We start from the raw sequence: 17,577 nt of genomic DNA, 5'->3' as shown, positions 1-17,577 counted from the left end.
GTCGTTTCTCTTTACTTAGCTGATTGGTTCTTGCCATAATATAAATTCTAACAGTTGTCAAATAGGGCTTTCAGCTGCATACAAACCTGACTTCTGCAAGACACAGCTGATGGTCCCAACCCCATTAAGAAGGCAAGATATTTCACAAATGAACCCTGACAAGACCCGTTTTTGAAGTGAAACCATTTCAGGTGACTACATCATGAAGCTCACTGAAAGAAGGCCAAGGGTTTGCAGCTCTGTCAACAAAGCACAGGGTGTCTATCTTCAGGAATCTAAAATATAAAACATCTTTCGAGATATTTCACAATTTTTTATTTATTACATAATTCTTTATCTGTTCATTCATAGTTTTGATGCCTTTGACAAGAATCTACAATGAAAATAGACATGAAATGAGAAGATGTGTCTAAACATTGAGTGGGAGGGTACGTTTAAAAAGAACAAAGAAAACAAAATGAATGTTAATTAAATATGACACTATTCCCATAAAACTAAGCACTGCTCAGAGATTGAGCTGCCTTGGTAGAGGTTTGTGCTCTCTTGAGTGCTTTTTGGTTATTTTTTTATCACACATTTTACACCAGATAAACGACAAAAATCTTAGTGTTATTTTTTTGTAGGGTTTTTTTTTCAACAGATAGATGAACAGGAGCTTACATTTCTGTTTTTTTTTCCTCACATTTTCGTTTCACTCTGTACCCAAGTGATGGACATCTATAAAGCTCTGCACCAAGGCAGTATAGTGTCAAGGTGAACCAGACTGGTATTTAAGCTAAAAGTTAGCAGAACCAGGTCAGCTTTTACTTTACTTTTTCTGGCTAATGTTCACTTCATGGACAATAAATTACACCTGTTCCAGCGAGTTCACTAAAGGAGACAAGTAACAAGAAAATTGGCTCAATAACAATTTGCTGGATTTAGTGTCTAAACTTAACTTTTCTGAGGACACAGAAAAATCTGATTCGAAACAATAGTTTGGAATTGTTACTTAAATATGATTGTGAAGTTGTCGACTTGTTAGTTTTTAATCATTCCTCAAGGAGGGTTCAGGGATTATAGATTTTATTATTTATTCGGTTGTGTTAGATTTTTTCTTCTATTAGAGCTTTAATGTGTCAGAATGTTTGAATTATCCCTTGTAGCCACATAGGCCTCGTTTCATAATCAGCTCCATAATTTCTACATAAATAAACACAGGACACCACATTATTCTTCAATATGTCTTTAAATATTAGCAGGGTTACACAGACAGCTCAAATCAGAGTCTCCAGTTCACCTGACTGACTTCTTTATGCAACCCAAGAGGAAACCCAAGCACACAGAAAAATGCTTGTGAATAAGCGCTGCCAAATTTCACTCCACATAAACTTTGAGTCGACTTGAATTTGACATATTTATTTATTAACGGAGAATTGTTTAATGATTCCTTGACCTGACCTACGTAGATCATCTCCCCTGCTCTTAGAGGCATTATGAATACAAAACCAGCGGTGATGTTATAGTTCAGATCCGTTGGGAAATGTCGTAGTGTTCTGTTCAGAAAAGCAGAACACAGGACACGCCTGGAAGGAGTCAAGAGAGGCATGAAATCCTAATGTTACTGTTCCTGTTACAGTGAACAGACATAGTCCACCGGTCATCTCTGCCTTACCAAGATTAATGGCTTGTCTCACAGGTTGGGTTCCCATTACATAGTTTGTCCATCGCCACCTCGTTACCAGCACATCTTTCACTGTCAGGCAGCAGAAGAAGGCAGTCAAATGGCCAGACCCCTGCAAACTTAGCTCGCATAAAGCTTATACACTGAGTACGGGCATGGCTAAGACCAGCAGCTCGTCACTACTCTTCCCTACAGTGTACACATATGGCCTAAGTGTCCACATCTGCAGGGGAGTACTGTAACTCATAAAGAAAAAAAGGAAAAAAAAAACCCTGATTATGAGGATGAATTTAATTCTACAAAAAAATAAACCACAAACTTTAAATTTTCATCAAATACTTTATCTAATTACTAAAAGCAGTAATGTAAAAACCATATACCATATATATGAAAACATCAAACACTTTGACACATTCTGCCTCGGCTTGGCTCATCAGTAATGTCCTTATCTATCCCAGCGACTAAGCAATTGAATGTGATGTTTTGTGATTTGTCTACAAATGTAAATTTAAATGTGTGTGTGTAAAAGACTGTTGGGCTTTTGGCATCATTTTTGTCAGTGTGATGTGAAGTAGAGAATTTCTAGGAGGGGCTCACCGTCTGATATCTGGATGAGGGACCGTAACTAATGGCCTCTTGTCAAGCCACGGATAATGTATGGCTCCACATTTAGTTGGATAAATAGGATATGTGTGTGCATATGTGTGTGTATGAGTGGTGAGGGATATTCTGTGTGATTGCAATATGCTGCCATTTGTATTAGCTCATGTGTGTTGGCATGCACCTACATGCTTGGCTAGTCATTTGTGCAAGCAAGGATGCACCATAAATATATTTGTCAAATATCCTTTTTTTGTTTGGTACCTTGCACCGCATGCCTCTGCATCTCAACTCTGATGGCTCTGATGAGTAGTTCTGTTAATATTTCATAGGTAATTCTACATGCCAAATAGTAAGTTATTGTGTTTTTGTGGAGCCATTCATCTTCATAGTAGCTAATTTGCCCTGTGGTGTAATGGCACAGAGAGCTTTGTGGGTGTAATGGGAGTCAATGATATTTTCTGGAGATATGATTGCCCTAGCATTTTATTTTTCACGCAAATACAAATGTGTGTGCATGTGGCGCACGCACACACAGCAAAGATTTGTGATCAGTTGGAGTTCACATGCATGAGGGAAAAAGTCTCCTAAGCTTGAGTGAATGCAGCTGTTCCATTTCTCATATCCATCCACATATTTATCTTAGTAAGCTACATGTAAGCTGTTATTTATGATGGGACTCTGGAGAATTATATGATCTAAGTAGCTTCTCTCTTATTATTGCCATAATGCGCATTAAAGCATTAAAGATAGCTGTGTATGCTCTCCTGGTGGTTTTGTTCATCCATATTCATGAGGATGGGAGAATTTGAGGCTTGCTAGGTTGTCAGTATATTAATCTTAGATACCTCTCTCACTCTCCCTTGCTCTCTCTCTTGCATGCTCGCTCTCTCTTTTTTTCTCTCACTTCCAAAGAGAGATCAGATTTGAGCTAAAGTAATGAACAGCTGTAATGGGCTGTCGTATCTGTAAAAATCTCTCTGGAAGCAATTGGCCAAGACTTTGTGTTGCATTCAGGAAACACAAGTTCAACAAAAAGACCTGTTTTATGAAGCCTTTATGAAGGGTCTGTGCAATGTGTTTCCTGCTTTGTGGCAGCTTATTTTGCAGCTTATGTTATGAATATTTTTTACAATTTTCAACAGTTATGTTTGACCCTTGGAAAGAAGAAAAGGAGCACAAATGATCATAGTTAAGAAAGAAAGAGAAGGAGATATTATTTACCTATTTACCTCTTTTCTCCACCTACCCATCCTTCTCCTCCTCCATCCCCCAGTCTCTCTGTCCAGCCAACAGAAATACATTTACTGAGACACACTTGCCTTGAATTTCCTCCCTGCTGCTGTCTCAAACACTTTATTGAATTATCGAACAGTGAATATATATGACAAATGGAGTCAACAGACTAGGTTTTGGTTTATAACGCTATCCAAACACACTGTGTTTACTCTGGGAAATCAAAGTATAAATCTGTCCCTGGACCACGTGCAGATCAATAGTCTGATTCAGATACCTTCAGGTGCCCGTCAACTAACACATGAGTAATACTGCAGTGAATGCAGAATCTTTTTGCTTCAAGTGGCCTTTTGCAAAGCAGAAGCATTGCATAGTTAGCCATGAGGCTTCACTGACATTTGTATATGTGCAGAGACCCTGTGCATGTCTTTCCTCTGAGGTGAGGAGAGAGGATGGCAAACAAACAAAGCAAACAGAGGTGGTTGGTATCTGTAGTATTGTCCTTTTATTTAGTTTAGCCAAAGAAGGGTTAATACCAAGACCAGATCATTCAGGAGAGGAGATAGAAAGTCAGAAAAAACACATCTGCCAGAGTCATTCAGAGACTAAACCTCCCTCATGCAGTATGAAAGTCTGTCAGCAGACAGACCCCCGTCTATGGGGTGAAAGCAAAGGATGAGGGAGATATGAAGGTTTGACCAGAGGGAAAAAGGAAACTGTTGACTTTTGAAATAGCAGTTTGACAACAACATCTTCTGACTGTATACAAGTCTAGCGGTGTAGCCCTTTGTGCACATACTGTATACTTGCATTTGTTTGCAGCTCATTGTATGCATATAAAAAATCAGTTTTGTGTGTGTATAAATGTGATGAGTGCAGCTAAAAGGGTGGTGAGTGCTCTCTCTGTGTCTTTATGTCACTGGATGAGTCAGCGTGTTGTTTACTGAAATTGTTGTTGGAGCAACCACACAGCCTTACCCTCTGAGTCCCAGTGTGCCTCATTAGCTGCTGCCATTTCAGCTCTTGTTCCCTTGTTAATCACCTCAGTCGATCACCTCTGTGCAATTAGTTAAATTTAGTGATTAAGTGGAGAAAGTTGAAAATGCAGCTTACAGTAGATTTAGGCAGTTACAGAAGTAGGACAGCCCTGCAAGCAGAGGGTGGTGAAGTGACTAGATGTAGATCAGAAGTTGGATACAAACCTGTGTGTGTTCTTCTTAAACTGATGGAGCATCTTCTTAAATCTTGTTAATTAAGTAGTGCTACTTGCTTTAGAGATACAACTCTAACAACCCCCCTTATTATTGTACATGAATTTTCTTTGTTTTGTAAAGCTGCCTGATGACAGCTGCATCTCATTGGAATCTGCACATAACTAATAACTATAGCCTTTCAGTAGATACATATATAAAATACAAAGTAGTGGAGTGGTGGTACGCATCTAATCTGAAGGATATATCTATCATGACTTATTATTGTAACATATTGTTGCTATGCTACAATTCTTCTGGTTTTAAACATATGTCAGGACAATGCTTCTTGACAATTTGAAGTAAAAAATTAGATGTTCATATTTGAAAGTGCCATAGTTAACCTACTTAAGGCCCTGAGATCTCTTGGTGACCATCTGCCAAATATCGGTCAAAAAGGGAAAAATGCATATTCCCTGACTGGTTGGCAGGTGGTTGCTGGAGACTGAAACTAATTGCTAAAGCTCTAGTCACCAAGGCCTGGACATGGGTCAGATACCCCCTGACCACAGGTGGCTAGGGAAAAATGGTTGCTGGCAGTTCTAGGTAAAACATGTTCCAAACAGGTATATGGTTCTGCACTGAAAACCTCCTTGTGATTGGTTTGGTTGTTAGCAGAGTGCCTTGGTTGCTCATAGTTTACATGCATCTTTTCTGCAAACACTCACGTATGAGTGTTTGAGTGTTTGCAGTATGTTATACTTCTTCCTACTCCATTTCAGACTTAATAATTGTCATTTCATGTCATTTAGACTCTGTTTTATTTTATTTATTTTCTTTTTTTTGTTTTGTCTGAGCACATACGTGTGTATTAACATATATATTCGTATTTGTAAATGGAAGTATGTGTACTTGTGTATATATTGTTTTTTTTCTGTATATGTCTGAAATAAAGATACAATAATAATAACAATAACTCACCAGTAAAGTTTGCCTTCAAAGTAAAAGTTGCACCCTTCGGTTCGCCTTGCACTTTTTGCAGTTTCACATCCACTCAACTGGTAGTGAGCAAATGTTTGCAGACAAGTTGGTGTCTTCCTTGCAATTTACAGGTGATGGTGGCAGTCTGCTAGTAACCAAAGCAATCACCAGAAGGTAGCACCCTCCTGGAGACCAACTTTACCCAGCAACTTCCCAGCCAGTCAGGGAATACACAATTTCCTTCATCAGTAGTTGTCAGGTGATTGCCAAAGGTTCTTTAGGCCTGAGTGACTCAGGCCTAAAGCAGGTACCACTGGTAATGAGTTGTATTGGTCACCAAAGTCCAATCAAGCCACACTTAAGTGTCCCTGGTCTATTTGCTCTGGGAGTTCTGTTGTTGAATCTTAAACTCACTAAAAAATAAGGTACAAAACTTTACTTTTGTGTTCTTTAAGATGTGTCTCTCTCTCACACACACTCACACACACACACACACACACACACCTTCTATTGTGTTTTATTATTATCATTCAAGATATTCATTTAAACGTCTGAAATTCATTGCTTTTTGAAGGGCAATCCCGTTTTGTGTACATTGTCTCATTTTTTTGCAATGATACTCTCCAGAGAAGCTCATATTTTTGAATCTGTGTCTGTCTGTGCATGAGAGCATGTGTTGGGGATGTCACAGCTTCATAGATAGTGGTTTTAATGAGTATCATTCATTCATTCACAATCTAATATGACCTTGTTGCTTTCTGCCTTATTCCAAATAGCACTGTTATTCAATAAAAAGTCAGTCTAATATACTGTAGGCTATATGAGTACACACGTACTTTTCCAGTAAGTAGGCCACTTGGGTATAATGATACAAAGGAAATGAAAACAGTTCTGAAAAACAGCTATTTCAAAGTTTTGTCAGACTGCATCAATATCCATACCCATTATGGTGACGAGACAAAAAAAGAACAAATAAACGAGACTTACTAGAATATTTCAGGACTACACAAATCTTTTTTTTTAAGTATTTGTTTATGCTAATTTGCTTTGCTTACAATTTCTCGTTCCGTTTCATATCAAAAAGACATCCAATCATTTCTGCACAGATTGCCTTTTTTATGTTAATTTCACTATCTCACTGAAAATAAGTAAACATAGCTAGTACTTAGTTAAAGTGAAGAAAAATAAATTCATAGGATCCCACTCATTCTGTCAACGTCCACATTATCATTAGGCCAGATACTCACACAAGCTTCTATGAATACACAAACCTGGTATACAAAAGGGATAAGCATTAATAGTAATGACATCTTGTCATCTTTCCCATTACATTATTTAATTAAACCTTTTTGTAAGCTCGTTTTCCTTAAGATCTTTTTTTTTGGTTTTCAAAGCTGAGAGTTTCTTCTCATGGCCAAATTAAATTTGTTTGTCAAACATCCTTAAACATGTACGTGCTTGCACTTTGTACTACCACACCTTTTTTTTTTTCCTGAACAGTTATCTGTTATGTATGGCCACATGATGCCTCATTCAAGGACAGTCTGCTCACCTGCATTTCATCCTTGAGAGCTGATTTCCCCTGGTGAGTGGAGCTGACCTCGGTGCAAATGCAGATGAGCATGTGGCCAGTGCCAACAAAAGATCAAGACCTTTGCTCCCTCTGGTTCAAACATGAGGGCTTATTTTAGTACCTACAGTTGTTTTTCTTTTTGATATTTTTTTTGTGGGATGAAAATATATTTGAAAATAGTCTTCTGCTTCTCATCTATCTGCTGTCAGTCACCGAGTGGATGCAGCAGTTCAGAAGTCACGCTGACCTTGACAAAAAAAAGCCGTCTTCTGCTAACACACCTGCATGCCAATGGCCTTATGCTGTTGCTCTGAGATGTGAATTAAAATATTCAGGATGTATCCTGAAATTTTCTTGCTTTTTGGAGTCTTTAAAGTTGCAGTTCTAGTTCCATAAAGGAGTTGAATAATGCCCACAGTGTGAGAAATGTGATTTTAGTGTGGGGTAAAAAACAGATTAAATCTGGTTCAGTCTCTATGTGTTAATACACTGATTTTGCTAGTCTCATTAGGACTCCATCAGTCCTCAGCATTAACAGTAGTATTAACAACAAATCAGAGGTTACACTCTTATTTCCCCATTTTTTTTCTTAGTAATTTTCTCCATAGCACACCAGCCCTTTTGTGCTTTGTGCGTGTCATCTACTAATTTTGCAAAGCACAGTAACCTTTCCCAGCACAATGTGATAATGGTAGGCTTAATGTCACGTTGTCGCTTCTTGAGGGAAGATAGGGAATCATTTGGGAATTTCATAAAAGATTAAGTGTAATAATTATCCCCTGCACAATTATGAGGGACATGTAGCTGACTGGAAAGGTGGATGCTAGTGTTGAAAAGAACACATCATTTTACAGAGTGAAAGGTCTTTTCTGTCTGACAAACACTGCATTCATTATGCAGACCTTTCTCTACCATGTTACCCAGTTACTGCAAATAAAGGTAAATTCTGCAGGCAGCTTATTACGATTTAAGTTTTATTGTTAAATGACCTCTGGCTCAGGGACCAATCCCTCAACATGAGGGGTGGGTTGAACTTATTAGAGCTGGCAATTGGGATATAAATTCTTAGTTTGATAGCAGAGTGTAGCCAAAGGGTCATGTTATCTATTATTATTACATCTGTAATATTGTAGAGAGCAATTAATGAACTAAATTACCATTCTGATGCAACAGCTTTTAGGGGGACCTGCAGAATTGGCTCTTCTTCTTGAGAATTAGTTTGGTTATAGACAGAAATGATTTTGATGAGCAATATGGGTTTATTCCAGTTATATTTATTCAGTATGATAATAGGGGCACCTCAGCATGAACCATATATGTTTAATTTGTGTGATATACTGGGACATCTATGATTAGACCTATTTGTATCTATTGGAGCTATTTGTTTATATTTTGTAATGTTGTAATATGTTGTATTATTTAATTTAGTTTAGTTTTTATACTGTTCTGCATCCGAGAAGCTTGTGGGTGTTTTGTTTTTTTTGCTCTCTCGAACAAAAAAGATTTTTGGAAATCCTAAAACAACCAACTATTCTGGGAAGGTTTTCCATGCAGTTTAGGAGTGTGTATATGAGAATTTCTGACCATTCTTCCATAATTATTCCATCGCTCTAATCCAACAAAAAAGGCGTTTTGTCGGGTTGAAGTCAGTCACGTTCTTCTATACCAAACTCGCTCATCCATGTTTTTATGGAATTTGTCGCTACTGTTCCTACAAAGCTGGGAGCATGAAGTTGTCCAAAATATCTTGGTATGCTGAAGAATTAAAAGTTCCTTTCACAGGAACTAAGGGGTCGAGAACTCCTGAAGAACAAACCCACACCACAATCCCGCCTTCACCTTTAGCACAATGTCTTCTAGCAAGTGCTGTTCTCTTATCAACAACCAAAACCAAACTTGTCCATCTGCAATTCTCAACTGCAACATTATGGTGCTCATTTAATAAATTATGGTCTAATGTGGACTTTATACATGAACTACCATATTCTTTACAGGAGGGCTACCATTTTATTTCACATTTTGTAGAAGCATGCAATGTGCAGCTAATTTAGTGTTGTTAAAAAAAACAAAAACAAATAATGATCACGAAAAAGTAAGTCGGTTGGATGGATGATGCCAAAAGGTGGCTATGTCCATCTATCTGTCTGTGAGGGTATTTCTGGAACTTGACGCTTGTGTTATATTTTTGCAGTGTTTGAAACAGGTGAGTAAAAACTACATGTAGCTCCTTCGAGTTTAAATGTTTGTGTTTATATGTGAGCTCAGAAGTAGGTTAATTAAGTGTCGGGGGTGGTTTTTATGCTGATCATACACAAGAATACTAATTAGATGAATGGTTACACAAAGCTTTAGATAAAATTACACATGGGAACATGAGTGAAAAAAGGGAGGGGGCTATGTTTTCCTTGCTATTTTCCCATGAGTTTGTTGACTGACATCTCAGTAAGAGAGACAAGTATAAATAGCTCTTACCACTGGGATATAGTGAAAGATAGAAAAGAGGGGTGAATAACTTAAGCCTGGACTTGTATAGAAAAGAAAGAGGAGTTGAATGAGGAGAAGAAGAGTGGAAAATGTGCCTGCTGAAGCGTAAAATTAGCAATTACGTTGGGTGTCATCAGTAATGACTATTTCAGTCCAGATAAAGGGGGGTTAATGTCCAACAGTGAGACTGTAATTCAGCTGTTACACCTCTGTTCAATCAGGCGGTCAGGGGAGGCTGTGATAGAGCACAACCCAGCTCAAAAATCGCACCTATGCACCAATAAGCCAAGATGGCCGCCATCTGCTGGGAAAGCTTTCAGAGGCAATTTATTTTTTAAGACCCATATGCTGACCTTGGTTGTGAAAGAGCAAATTTGTATGAAATCACATTGCAGGTTCTGTCCCACCGCGTGTGCATTTGGGAGTGTGGGTCTATATCTGGGCTTTTACATGTTGTTGAATTTTCTCTTTACTGAAACAAGTGCAACAGGGCAGTCAGTGAGGCAGTTTAAGATAAGGATGACAAGTGGAGATTTACTTCACCCTGGTCTCTAACTTAGTGGGAACTTCAGAGATGTGGGACTACATATTCATTGCCAAATTTTAATCAATACTCCCTATGAATATGAATGTATTTTCTATCTTGAGGCTGTAAACATGTTTTGTTTTTCTGTTGTGACTATCCTAACCTTATGAAGAAACGATCACAGCCAGCTACTGGAAATAGAAATCTTGATTTTCATATTTACACAGGCACCTTCACGTCTGTCCACGTCTGGGAAATTTGTCTATCAAAATAGTCTCGCTCATTTGGTTTGATTATTCTGTAGCTCTCATAAAAAATAACCATCTGTCCTTGGTTTCCGGAAGAAGCGCTTTTTAAAATCCCTACGCTTTAATTCATCACCATGATGTCACATCTATCACCGTGGCGACGGGAATACAAATGAGGTGGATGCACGCTCAGTGGCCCGCTGTAAATAATTTACTGTTTTGTTTTATTGGAAACAGAGACACAACATTATTTTCTGCTAGAACTCCCCTTGGCCAAGGTCTGCAGGCACATTCATCCAGAATTCATCGTATAGAGAAAGTTAAGTCTCAGTTTTATGTATCTTTATTATTATGCATTATCACTCTAACCATTAAGGAGGGTTTTCTTATGGCCTGGATAAACATTGGAGTGCTGTATGTGAGATGACGTGATGCATCACAACTCCTCAAAGCCATATGGTGAAAGACTGGATATACGTGATGTATTTGTTATGCTTTAAAAAACCAGATTAGGACATGTTCTATTCTCTCTTTTATTGTTATGATGAATCACTTGTTATCTTGCACACACAGGGACACTAGCACAAGGACACTCACAAAACACACACATAATTATGCACAGAGGCATCTAGGCAAACACCCTGCATCCACCCTCTCTTTACCCTGGTCTGTATACCATAAGTCACTTCTATACAGTATGAATATAAAAACTTTCCTTGGCAGAACATCTATCCACATGTTTACAGTGCAATTCTGAATGGTAATCTATGTCTGCCTGTGGTAAGACTCGACTTAAGCGGTCAAAGAAGTGCAGGAGACTAATGCTGTCCAGTGTAGCAAGTGATTTATTCACCATTCTGTGGCCCAAGAATATTTACAAAGAAACAAATAAGAAACTCAACTCTATAATTAACTCAATTCAAATAAACATAACTGAACTTAAATCAACGGAAATTAAGGTCAAACTGCACACAGCTACACTGACCTGAACCCTTCTTCTGAAACACCTGAGTTCGTCTGCTTAAATAGTCCCCTTAATCAAACACTTTCTCCTCTGGACTATTCCATTCAGTAGGTAGGTGAGATGAACATGATTATATTCATCCTCTACTACTCCTCTTGACTGGCAACATAAACTCTGGTGTAATCAATACATATCACAACATTAAATCTATTTCTTTATAAACCCTTTAAAATCAACTTTATTAAATTATAAGAATTCTTCCCCTCCTGCCCTTGGTCTCTTCCTGTGACCTCAGATGAACCCAGAAGGTATAAAGCAGGAAGTAGAACTACATTTCCTCCTTTTGCTTCTGGAAGACAGGTAGGTAAAGGTAAGTTCAAACAATACAAATTAACAGTTGAAATAAATAACATGTTAACTTAACAAACTTGCATGAATTGATTTAAACCAAGATGTTATATTATATAATCTGTAAAAGTGCAGAACATAAACAAACCCGGGATAGTAGATGTTTGCCTATTGCAGATTACATGTGAAATATGGTTAAATCAAAACAAGAATGTTAACTAAGAATGTAGACAAATGGTCTTCTCACCCACTTTGTCACACTGCCACTTCACTGACAGTGTTGATTATAAAAGCTTTAAATGTTATCTTTGATTACCATGCATCACTACTGGAGTTACTACTACTTATTTTTTTAGAACACTGCACTTTTTTCACCTTTGAACTTATCCTAATCCTGCTCATGGAGTGGCATATTGTCATGGTCCTGGGCCATGTTGGCCCAGTGTTCTTAGTTTTCTTGTATGTTTGTATTTTGTTCCTTATTTAGGCCATGTTTTCTGAGTTGCCCTGTTGTGGTGTTCCCTAAGTGTTTTCCCTTCATGGCTTTTACCCCCTGTGTGCCCCTCTGTGTATCTGTGAGCCCTCGTCTCTCCTTATGTTTTATTCCATGTTTCCCCTGCCCATTATGTCCAAGTTCTCCCCGTGCTCTCTCTCTCCCCCCTGTGTGCCCTGTGTATTTATGAGCCCTCGTCTCCCTTTGTGGTTGTTTCATGTTTCCCCAGCCCGTTATGTCTGTGTTTTCCCCGTGCTCTCTCTCCTCCTGTCTGAACCTCTGTGCACTTCCTGTTTACTTTGTGACTCTCACGCCCGTACATGTCATGTTCAGTTCACCCCGCCCTGTCTCGTTATGATTATCAGTGTCACCTGTGTTCCCCGTGTGTTCCCACTTTCCTCGTTTACCCTCTGTGTATTTCTGTCTGCGTCTCCCTCTGTTCGGCGTGACGTCGTCCCTCATGCTGTGTGTGGATCTCCCTGTGAGTTCTTAGTTTATGGTTTCCCAGTTTAGTCTAGTTTGTATGTTTGTTCTCCCAGCAAATAAAGCTGTGTTTTGAGTTCACCTCCCCGAGTCTGTGAGTCCTGCATTTTGGGTCCAACTCCTGCCTGCCGCACAGCGATTCCTGACAGTACGACGTCACCACAACATGGACCCAGCGGATTCATCCCGGGAACATGACCTCTCCCGCATCCACCGCCTGATCGAGCGGGTTTCCCTCACTAAGGACGCTAAGACCATGGCAGTTGGGATTAACGCTATAGAAGCGATCCTGGAGGGGAATCCTCATTTGCGCACACTAAAGGGATTTATGGGCTTCATGGACCAGCTGCATGAAGCCCAGGAGGTGCTACAGGCTCGGGAGCTTGCAGCCTTTGTCCGCGCCCAGTATTCTTCGCCGAAGCCGCCGCATCGGCATCGGCCGCAACACAAGGAGCTCTCCGCGGAGTCGGCCGCCGTACAGCAGCAATTGCAACAGGGGAAAGGCGTTTCTGCACCGCGGCCACAGAGCTCCACTTCTTGCCGCTCAGGGCTTAATTCACCTGCCTCCTGCTTGGCGGCGATGTGGTCGCAGGACGAGGACGTCTTTTCTCCATCGTCACCAGTTTCTCCTGTCGCCTCAGCCCCTGCCGCCAGGAGGAAGCGGCGCCACCGCCGTCATTCCTCACTACAACCGGAGCCCAATCACTCGTCAGAACAGCAGGCAATGAGTAGTGAGGTGAAGGCGGTTTGTTCCATGGACATTCACCCCGGCCCAGTAGAAAGAAAAGACTCCCTGACTAATTATGTTGATGCTTTTTCCGCTGAAGAATCAGAATGCATGGGCAAAACTCTGATTGTGCACCCTCTGTTGGAGCCTGCTAAGAACTCTTCTGTCGATACAGAGTTAACCCCGGACAGTTTGAATTCAGTTTTGACATGTACTGCTGAATCTATGAATGACGCTGTGGGTTCGCAACCCAAGAATGGGGAGGGGGACTTAACGGGCTGTTTCTGCCCTGTTCTCTTAGAGCAGAGAAGCCTAAGCAGAACTGTTTCTTCTGAACTCGTTCAGCTAGTTAAACCGAGCCCTAGAGGCTCAGGGGAGCCTATACCACCCCCTGCATCACGCTCACTACAAACACCTCCTCAACCGTTAGCCCATTCAGCAGCCCAGCTCGCTGTTCAGCTGCCCTCAGCTCAGTCAGCTGCCCTCAGCTCAGTCAGCTGCCCAGTTAGCTACTCCGTTACCTGCAGCGCAATCATCTGCTCCTTCACTAGTTTCATTCTCACCACAACGGTCACTTCAGTCTTTCTCAACCCAGTCTCCTGCTGAGCAGCCAACTTTTCTCACTCGTATTAAGCAGGAAAACATGCTCAACAGGACTGTTTTCGTCCCTCGAAAGCTGGCCCGATTAGAGACATTTACTACCTCCAGGGCCTCCCCAGAGTCCGAGTTTCAACCCGCAGTTGACTCTGGACCCCTGGGGGCTAAGGAGTCAGCCGAGGACTGCACCCAACTGTTGCCTCCTGAGCCTAACCTATGTGTTGCTCAGCCCCAGTCAGCATCAACGCTGCCAGAGGCCCGTGCGCCTGCTGGTCCTGCTCTGTCCCTGCCAGAGGCCCGTGCGCCTGCTGGTCCTGCTCTGTCCCTGCCAGAGGCCCGTGCGCCTGCTAGTCCTGCTCTGCGTTTTCCAGAGGTCCCCGGGCCTGCTGGTTCTGAAACTGTTTTTGCTGGGGGGCCCGAGGAGCCCGTCCAGCCTTCTGCTTCGTCAGCTGGGGGGCCCGAGGAGCCCGTCCAGCACCATGCCTCGTCTGCTGGAGGGCCCGAGGAGCCCGTCCAGCACCATGCCACGTCTGCTGGAGGGCCCGAGGAGCCCGTTCAGCTTCCTTCCACGTCAGCTGTACAGGCTGGGAAGCAGCCTGCTAGGAATGGCGTGAGCTTTCTCTCCGCCTCGGACTGCTTTCTGCTTCAGCCGTCTCTTCCGGCTGGGGGGCCCGAGGAGCCCATCCGGCCTCAAGCCACGTCCGCTGGAGGGTCCGAGGGGCCCGTTCAGCCTCCTGTCTCCGCTGGAGGGTCCGAGGGGCCCGTTCAGCCTCCTGTCTCCGCTGGAGGGTCCGAGGGGCCCGTTCAGCCTCCTGTCTCCGCTGGAGGGTCCGAGGGGCCCGTCCAGCCTCACGCCTCGTCAGCTGGAGGGTCCGAGGGGCCCGTTCAGCCTCCTGTCTCCGCTGGAGGGTCCGAGGGGCCCGTTCAGCCTCACGCCGCATCCGCTGGAGGGTCCGACGGGCCCGTTCAGCCTCACGCCGCATCCGCTGGAGGGTCCGAGGGGCCCGTTCAGCCTCACGCCGCATCCGCTGGAGGGTCCGAGGGGCCCGTTCAGCCTCACGCCGCATCAGCTGGAGGGCCCGAGGAGCCTGTCCAGCCGCCACCTGCGACCGCCTCGTCGTCGCCTGGGCCAGCCTCTGCCTGTGCTTCTGCCACGCCTGGGCCAGCCTCTGCCTGTGCTTCTGTTACGCCTGGGCCAGCCTCTGCCTGTGCTTCTGTTACGCCTGGGCCAGCCTCTGCCTGTGCTTCTGCTACGCCTGGTCCGGTCTCAGCCTGTGCTTCTGCTACGCCTGGTCCGGTCTCAGCCTCTGCTTCTGCTACGCCTGGTCCGGTCTCAGCCTCTGCTTCTGGTCCAGCTTTGGCTTCTGCTTCTGCTCCGCCTGGCCCAGCTTCGGCTTCAGCCTCTGCAGCTCCGCCTGGTCCAGCCTCAGCCTCTGCAGCTCCGCCTGGTCCTGCCTCAGCCTCTGCAACCTCGACTGGTCCTGCCTCGACTGGTCCTGCCTCGACTGGTCCTGCCTCGTCTGGTCCTGCCTCGACTGGTCCTGTGCCCACCAGGCCTTGGCCAGCATGCCTGAGACTGGAGGGCCGCCGCTGCCTTCCGCGCGGTCGGCCCCCTGAACTGCTCCGTCGTCTCCTTCGCCGCCGCCGCTGCCTTCCGCGCGGTCGGCCCCCTGAACTGCTCCGTCGTCGTCCCCCCCTTCGCCATCGCCGCTGCCTTCCGCGCGGCCGGCCTCCAGGCCAACTCTGTCACCTGTGCCACCCGCCTGGTCGGCCCCCCGACCGTGTGGCCCGTGAACTCTTGTGCCTGTGGGCTCTGGGTCGGCCCCCTGAACCTTATTTGGACTATAGTCATGTGCTCCTGTGTTTTCTGTTGTTTGTTTTTGTTTCCCGTTCTGGTCCCTCCGTCCTGGTCCCCCGCCTCCCGCCCTGGGTGGGTTGTTTTCTGTTTTTGTTTTTTCGGGTTTGGGCTGTCGGGAGCCAGCCCTTGAGGGGGGGGGGGTACTGTCATGGTCCTGGGCCATGTTGGCCCAGTGTTCTTAGTTTTCTTGTATGTTTGTATTTTGTTCCTTATTTAGGCCATGTTTTCTGAGTTGCCCTGTTGTGTTGTTCCCTAAGTGTTTTCCCTTCATGGCTTTTACCCCCTGTGTGCCCCTCTGTGTATCTGTGAGCCCTCGTCTCTCCTTATGTTTTATTCCATGTTTCCCCTGCCCATTATGTCCAAGTTCTCCCCGTGCTCTCTCTCTCCCCCCTGTGTGCCCTGTGTATTTATGAGCCCTCGTCTCCCTTTGTGGTTGTTTCATGTTTCCCCAGCCCGTTATGTCTGTGTTTTCCCCGTGCTCTCTCTCCTCCTGTCTGAACCTCTGTGCACTTCCTGTTTACTTTGTGACTCTCACGCCCGTACATGTCATGTTCAGTTCACCCCGCCCTGTCTCGTTATGATTATCAGTGTCACCTGTGTTCCCCGTGTGTTCCCACTTTCCTCGTTTACCCTCTGTGTATTTCTGTCTGCGTCTCCCTCTGTTCGGCGTGACGTCGTCCCTCATGCTGTGTGTGGATCTCCCTGTGAGTTCTTAGTTTATGGTTTCCCAGTTTAGTCTAGTTTGTATGTTTGTTCTCCCAGCAAATAAAGCTGTGTTTTGAGTTCACCTCCCCGAGTCTGTGAGTCCTGCATTTTGGGTCCAACTCCTGCCTGCCGCACAGCGATTCCTGACACATATATCAAATCTGAATTGTCTTTACAAGTATAAATGTATCCATTTGAGATTTTATCAATTTAAGCACATCCCAATCTATAAGACTAAGTCGTTAAAATCCATATGAGTTCCATTATTTTTTCTTTACTTATAGGGCACAATAGTACTATTTTACTGCAGTATTTTGGAATAATAATACACAGCTTTTCCCTGTTCAGTGTCAAAGCCCATGGCACAGCCAAAGGTAGTTAAGGGGGATATGGCCACTGCAGAAACTTCATAGTCCTTTCTAGGTGCCTGTACAATGAAACAAGTGTAATACTGTGCAAAAGTCTTGGCTCTCTCCTCTTTATATTTTGCTTCCAAGGAGCCAGGGCTTCTTGTCATTTTTAAAAGTGGTCTTGAGCAATAGGTCTCCAGACTTTTCAAAGTTTTTCTTCAAACATTGGCTGCTTTTTCATTCATTTTCAGTCCAGTCCTCCTAGCTGACCATTTTCACAGACAAAGGAATAATTGGTAGGTTTAAAGCTAGTATCTACAGGAGATGAACAGTGTCTGAAATTCATGTCCTTAAGAAATAGGACAAAAACCAGACACAGTTGAACAATCTGTTGTTCACTGAAGCCTCATCAGAAATGGCTGTCAAGAAGCTATTCTTAAAGAAGAGAAACAGGGACAAAAGTTCAGTATGCTGAACTTGGCAAGATAAAAATAATGGTAACAGGACTTGTGGAGTGATAAATTTGAGAACTTTAGTTCAAATCATTGTCA

This window comes from Copadichromis virginalis, linkage group LG12 (assembly GCF_057382275.1).
Source record: "Copadichromis virginalis isolate Kocher_CV1m ecotype Utaka linkage group LG12, C_Virginalis_male_GT1.1, whole genome shotgun sequence".
Taxonomy (NCBI): domain Eukaryota; kingdom Metazoa; phylum Chordata; class Actinopteri; order Cichliformes; family Cichlidae; genus Copadichromis; species Copadichromis virginalis.
This window is presented reverse-complemented; position numbering follows the sequence as displayed.